Source organism: Lactuca saligna, chromosome 3 (genome assembly GCF_052625555.1).
Source record: "Lactuca saligna cultivar CGN05327 chromosome 3, ASM5262555v1, whole genome shotgun sequence".
Lineage (NCBI taxonomy): Eukaryota > Viridiplantae > Streptophyta > Magnoliopsida > Asterales > Asteraceae > Lactuca > Lactuca saligna.
Window position 1 is genome coordinate 13018798 of NC_136419.1, and position 7574 is coordinate 13026371.

General features: G+C 32.1%; 1 long non-coding RNA gene across 1 annotated transcript; it reads left to right on the forward strand.

The window, feature by feature from the left end:
• Nucleotides 1–4648: 4648 nt before the first annotated feature.
• Nucleotides 4649–5508, forward strand: LOC145033407 (uncharacterized). The gene is made up of 4 exons (XR_013677527.1): nt 4649–4883; nt 4982–5040; nt 5130–5249; nt 5358–5508. It is a non-coding gene; the product is annotated as an uncharacterized LOC145033407 (long non-coding RNA).
• The last annotated feature ends 2066 nt before the right edge of the window (nt 5509–7574 follow it).

Below are 7574 nucleotides of genomic sequence, written 5' to 3' on the forward strand. Positions count from 1 at the left end.
TTTTTTTTTTTTTTTTTTTTTCCATTTTGGTTGTTTAGTATATGATAGTGTTGCATTTAAAAAAAATGTGTTATCAGTGGCAAAAAAAAAGGATTAATATTTGTTTTTAACTAAAAGCATGTATAAACAACAGAAGTTGCAGCTCAAAATATATACAGAAACACTAATATTTTTATGTTGTTTAGTTATTCAAGGTTGTATCTCTCTCCATATTTCTGCCTTTAATGTGTGTGTGTGTATATATATATATATATATATTGAGGCATAATTTGTGTTGTTTAGACATGCCTTTTTGTTAAAAACAAATATTAATCCTTTAGTGTTTCTTCCCTCCTTCTAACTGTCATTTTTATATTTGATTTCACCCTACAAGAATCAGCCGAATGGTTTCCACTGTTCAGATTGAGTGCACGTTAACAATTCTTTTATTTGGATTTTTAAAAATGATTGTTTTTTGTGTCTTTTTCTTGATTCATTTTCTCACCATATTTGACATAGCCACCCACATGGTTTCACTTCTAATCTAAACTCAACATTAGATTTGGCTATAATTCACAAAACCAAATTGCATACCTGCAATTGCAGAAGAAGCTAGATGCATGGATCTATCGATCTGCAGCTATCGCCAGGTAAATCTCAGCTACACTTATAAAACTGTAGGGTTATTTTTTTCACCAAATATTCCTCCACCTATTCTACTTCTCATCATCTTCTATTTATCTGTATTTTTAGGTACTAACTTTCTCTCCTCCGGTTTTATTATTACATGTTGATGATTTTAAATGTTTTGAGTCTTCTTACTTGTTAATCTTTTTTAGAAAACTCATTATTCCCCTTGGAGGTCGGCGCGAAGGTTACAATCTTGACACTGTTCGTGGTTATGTGTTGCTGGAACTATATAACACAATTTCATATCTGATAAGCTTACAAAAATTGATTTGGGTAAACGTCCACAGATTGATGTTTGTTGCGAGGTTTCTTTCTATCCATTTTATTATTTGTTTCTAATACATAGACAATGCATGCCAATTGTTTGTGAAAATGCCCAAGTGTATAATAGAAAGGATGCTGTCAAAAAGGTGAGTGAATACTTTCGTAAAGGTAATAACCAGGAAAATAACAATAAGTCACGTGTTTTCTTCTTTCTTGCATCTTATGATGTTATTATTTAGTTTGAACTATGATGGGTAAAACTGATAGATATGATTAAGAACATCAATTTATAAATTAGCCTTTACCTATTGGTTATTCTCCCACAGTTGCAAATTGATCCCTACATACTGCCTTTAAGAATAGCAACCATATTTAAAGTACTGGTGAGTGTAATCTTAATTCCTGACTTTCTGTTTGGATATGGTTTTTCCTGTAATTGAATATCTTCTACATTCTTTTTTACTGGTTTGTACAATTTTATTCAGGGATTCCCAACATTTATTGGGAGAGGTGAGATTTTGCACATGAACGGTTCTTATGACATACCTTTTGGATAACAATTGTAAGTGAAACTGTAATTAGTATCAGGGGATAACAAACAATGTACTTTCACTGTTGTAAGTTTTGATTTACAAAAGCCAACTCACTGTAATAATTTGTTACATAGACTGTATTATTTGTTGCTATAAATAGTTAAAACAACTGGAGCCATACTACAACATATTTGACTATTATGTATTTGTAAATGAGTGAATTGCAGACAATAGCAACATACTTTACTGGTCTTAACTGACCCCCGCGGAGCGGGGCACCCCAGCTAGTTATTATTATTATTATTATTATTATTATTATTATTATTATTATTGTTATTATTATTATTATTATTATTATTATTATTATTATTATTATTGTTATTATTATTATTATTATTATTATTGTTATTATTATTATTATTATTGTTGTTGTTGTTGTTGTTGTTGTTGTTGTTGTTATTATTATTATTATTATTATTATTATTATTATTATTATTGTTATTGTTATTATTATTATTATTATTATTATTATTATTATTATTATTGTTATTATTATTATTATTATTATTATTATTATTATTATTATTATTATTATTATTATTATTATTGGAATGCATACGTTTACTTGAACTGAGGGTTGTCAGCTGTTGTAGCTTGCAGATGTTGAAAGTTTGATGTACTAACAACATAGGTAGAATCTCTCTCTCTCTCTCTCTCTCTCTCTCTCTCTCTCTCTCCCTCACACACACACATACATTGTTTGAGTGTCAAACCAACAAATGATGGGATAAAATAATATTAATATAACTCAAATCACTGCTTTTTCTAATACTAAAGATAGTATAGAGTAAGTAGGGTCGGTCCACAGAGATACGAGACTTTTTATCTTGCCATATTTTCACACATAAAACAAGTAATATTGAAATGGGGGGTTTGTATTTAAACTTGAATTAAACTTCATATATAAGAAAGATTGAAAGCAAACGCAGTAAAAGAAGTACATTTCCGATTCTGACTCTTATATATGTATTATGTTGAAAGATGTAATATGATTATAACTCATGTTCAATCTAGGTTGGTAAGTTGGATATTAATAAACTCTAATATCCAAATTGGTAAAAGTATTTTATTCAAAATAAGCTCTTTAAATAAATTTTCATTTAATTGATTCAACCCAAATAAGCTCTTGCATTAAATCATTAAATGACATTAGGTTCTTGCATTAATTACCAACAATGTTTAACATTCCTCTTAAGCTTGGGAATATAAACATTTAATCTTTGATTGCACTAATTTTGATCTAATTACAACCAAGTAAGTGAGTGTTACTAACATCAAATCATAAAACATATACGAATTTCATGATTTGATTAACTAGATTGAGTAGAACCCTAGTTCATTGATCAAGTGAAAAAGAGAACTAACCAAACACATGATTAAGATCAAATCAAGATTACTAGATGTTTAACATAAGTCAAATTCAAGTTACAGCCTAACAACACATACTTAAGAATTCAGATTCGGAAATGATAATAAAATCAACCACACATATCTAGGTTGGACTACAAATCAAACAAGTTTAAACTTCAAATTGACTTACAAAAAGAAATTAAAGTGTTTTCCAAGTGTTAATCTACTTACCAAAGCTCTGAAAATCGTCTCTTCTCCTCCCAAAATCCGACCTAACTTCCATAAAAACTGATTGTCTGAATTATAAGAAGACAAAACCACTTTAAAACTGTCGAGACGTTTACACGGCCCGTGTAAATCAAAGGGTTCCATTTACACGGCCGTGTAAAAGAGAAAAGTAGAATGCTTAATTCTTCCAGGTCTTCGAAGTAGAATGTCCTAGCATATACGTTTACACGGCCCGTGTAAATGCAAGGCATAAATTTACACGGCCGTGTAAACTCCTGTGAAGCCAAATTCTTCATTTCTTCATTCTCTCTCTTCAAAGCTCCAAAACTTCTACAACTTTGTCTCCAACTCTTGATAACTTCCTCCAACAAGATCCAACCTTCATAAGTCCCTGAAATATCCTAAAAGCGTGTGAATGGAATTGCATCATGAAAAATCCCGAAATTATACAAAATGCATGAGTCTAAACCTAAATGTAATGCACTTTTATGAACTAAAACTATAAAAAATGAATGCATGAAATGCACCTAACATACATACACACACATCATCATCATTCTGCACTTCTCCCAATTTCTTTTCCTTGAATTATATGTTTCTGGATGCTTTGCAGTTGTTTCCTATAAAATCTGATCTCTTAAAGCCTCAACAATATATGGAAAGTCATATAACTGATTTTGATTAAAATGTATGTTCTTTTTATCAATTTCATACTATAAAAACAATATATTTCCACTGAAACAATGAATTTAATAAAGTATTTGCTTGTGAATTTTACTATAAAAATCATCTCAGTCGCTTTATTTTTTATACAAATTAAAATGATGTGTACAAAGAAACACATTTAATATTCCTTTGTCAATTTAATGTTTTAGGTTAATATTCACACTAATTCTTTCATTTTGATCAAATTTAGCTGGATTTGTACCCGTTTCGTCCAAAAGGAATCTAATTAATTTAATTTTTTTTTATGTATAGGGGGACATAATAAGATTGTAGAAGGGTCTTTCAAAAGTCGTACACATCAAATTCAAATTACATTAATTCATTCTACTCATCCGATTTTAGATTAAAAAAAAGAATTTAGTCTTATTTTACCCATTTGACTATCTGAGACTTTAAAAATAAAGTATTGGTAAAATTACAAATAAAAGGGATATATGTTGCTATCTGCTGCAGCTTTTCTTCATGAGCACATCTAGACCTTATTGGCTGCAATTGGAGGTTTCTGGAAAAAAAAAAATCAATGTTGAAAATTAGTGTTTGACATAGATTTAAACATAGTCACTTATGGATATGTATTTAGGTGGCAGATGGGTCATTTTTTGAAGGGGGTGGGGGTGACGATTTTACATTTTCTCATATGAAACAGTTGAAGAAAAAGAAAAAATATATTAAAAAGGGGACAACTACAATTGTCATTGTACATGGATGAAAGACCAAAACACTAACAAAATACAAACATAAGGTTTGTATGGTTAGAAAAAATGACCTACTTATCCAATTGCGACCGTTTCTGAGTTTATTTCTATGTGGTTTTATGATCATTGTGGATAAAATATTGGATATGGAAGTTTGGATAAAGCTCCTACCTATGTTTATTTTCTTCCTTTGTTGTCGCCTGTCTTAATTGTTGGTTGGTCATATTTGCTCTAACAATCGCCATGGAAGGTGATTTCTCCCCTTTCTAGCTTTTAGTGTTGTCTTTTCTTTTGGCAGGTTGGTCCAATTACACTTTAAACAAAATATCAAACACATCTTGTATCGACGCTTGAACAGGTTTGTTGGCTTAAATTTGGTTGTAGTTTTTTTTAATTCATTTCAGTTTGTTTTTTGGGCCCATTTTATGATGTATTTGTTGTTATTGATTGTTTCAGGTTAAAAAGAACACAAAAGACCAAACACATCAACATGTAGATGCCCAGTCAAAGGCCAGGTATAAAAGAATGTCAAATTTAATGGTTTTAAATTATATATTATGAACTTTAATGGTTTTTTTTTTTTAAATTTTGATTTGTTTTCAAGTTTGATGGTATTGCAGCTGAGCCTAGATAGGGAATCAGAAGTGGCAATGAACCTGGGAGCAAGTGCATTCCTTTTGCTCAGTTAACCATAACTTGTCTATAAATGAGAGTATATACGAATGTATGTAATGTTTTCTTTTTTATTTTGTAAAATTAGATCAATAATAAATGATACTTATTTTGTATTAATAATGATGATCTATTTACCATTATGTAATTATGTTTGTAGCAAAAGAGTGAGACAAAGTTGGCATGAAACCAACCCTGCGTTGGAAATTTTGGTCTATGATGTAACGCCTGTGTTTCTGGGCTTGCCATTTTTAGCAATGTAATGGTCTAGGTTAACCTTTGTAACCCGTTTTGAAATAATAAGATTGTATTATTTGAGTATTATGTGTTTTGTGCTTAATTGCTTAATTATGTGGTTTGATTAATTAAGAATAAAAATAAGCATCAAAATTTAAGTGTAAATTAAACTTGATATCTTTAGATAATGTTGTAGTAGTTGAAACAAGGTTTCCGGAGATATAAAGAATGCCGAAATCCGAGTTATAACGAAGAAGTTATGACCTGTCGAAGTTTCACGACAGAACCGGCAACGCTGGATAACGTAAAAATTGAGATTTACGTTAAAATGATATTTAGCCTTAGTGATCTAAACGAGAATCGAAGATCTCGTTGTTAGTATCAAAGCGATAAAAAGTTAGGCGAGAATGGACGTCAAACGAAGAAGTTATGAATTTATAACGAAAGTTTCTGTCCCGGCCTATTAAAAATAAATAATAAAAATAAAGTCAAAACTAGCCGACGGAGTCTAAACGAAAGTTGTAGAGCGTAGTCTCACCTTTCCGTGGATATAAAGAACGTCGAAAATGGAGTTCATATGAAGAAGATATGAATTTCCGAAGTTTGATAAATAATTTGTATTTATTTTTAAATCAAAAATCCGGCATTATCCGAAGGGGGAGTCACAGATCTGATCCGAGGTACGCGCCGCGTACTCGAGTACGCCCCGCGTACAACCAAAGTGTCGACACTTCGGATGACGCATGCAGTGACGCATTTTGGAAGCAGTACGCGTTGCATACTGCTGTATGCCCCGCGTACGGGAGGCTTCCAGCCTCCTATAAATAGGATGCGAGGGGTCCGGGTTTATTTGCTAATTTCCTCTCGTTTTTGTGCCGAAGCTCTGCGTTTTTACCCCCGAAGCCATCCCGAAGCCCCGGTAATATTCCTGAGTCCCGAAGCGAGTCCCGAGATCCCGAAGATCCCGAGAAGTGCGGTTTCCGAGCCGAAGCTCTGCCCGCGAGAAGTTCGATTTTTGTAGAGATCTTCCAGATCTGCGGAGGATTACTACTTCTGCAAGCCGTAGTGCTGTCCGATCATCTTCTGATCAAGTGAGTGTATACTACCTTTCATAAACGCAATAATAATACAACTATGGTTTGAGTGTATTAAGTTTATCGTCGTTTATACGTACGAAGGCGTTGTTACTTTATCCTAACGTATAACTATAAAGTATTTTATACGAGATACGTGTTATGTGTATATTTTGTTGTTATTTGTGTGAATGTATATTCACTTTCTTCTATCTTACAGATATGATTATTTCTATATGAAATACGTGTTATGTGCGTGTGCCTCATCTGTTATATGGAAAATGTTTTGATCAAGCATGCTATACAGGTTTTGAAAATATGTATAAAATGTATGTTTTTATCTACTAATATGTTGGGTAGAACATGGGTAGATAGTTGGTGTGTAATAAACAGATGAGAGGCCTCGTTGTTGTTTGATCCAGTCATCTAGCAGAATTTAGATGACGACCACGGACTTTTCTAGATAGTCAAGTGGAACGCTAGCAGGCTCATAACCTGTAGGTGTTAATGAACTTGGGTGTTCATTCGCTGTATTCCATCCCCCTCATGGTTGCCTTATTTGACTTATATTGCTGAGGAAACCCCGCAGCATGTGTTGTCACCCCGATGAAAATATTCTTAGATCAGGTCCCTTGTGTTAGTTATTTTAGGGATATAAAGTGAGAATAACGGGAATGGGTAACTGGGTTATTGTTGGTTGATAATAATTAATTTAATTATTTATTGTGGGTTGAAAACCCTATATGCTCACCAGGCTCCCAAGCCTGACCCACTCAGTTTTATTTGTATTACAGGAAGTGGCGCAAGGGCGTAAGATGGATAAACCATCAAGTTGTTTTGTTTGCAAGTCTGCATATGTTTATATTTGTTATATGACTTGTAATGTATTCGTTTATGCTTATTGGTCTGTATCGGAACATGACACCCCAAGTTTTGATTATAATGAAAATACATTTCTTTTATGAAATGCTTTGGTAAACATCGTTTTATCATGTTTTGTTTTTGGGAACAAATTCCGCAACTCTTTCAAATCAAAAGGATTTACTCTGAATTTATTTTAAAAGCAT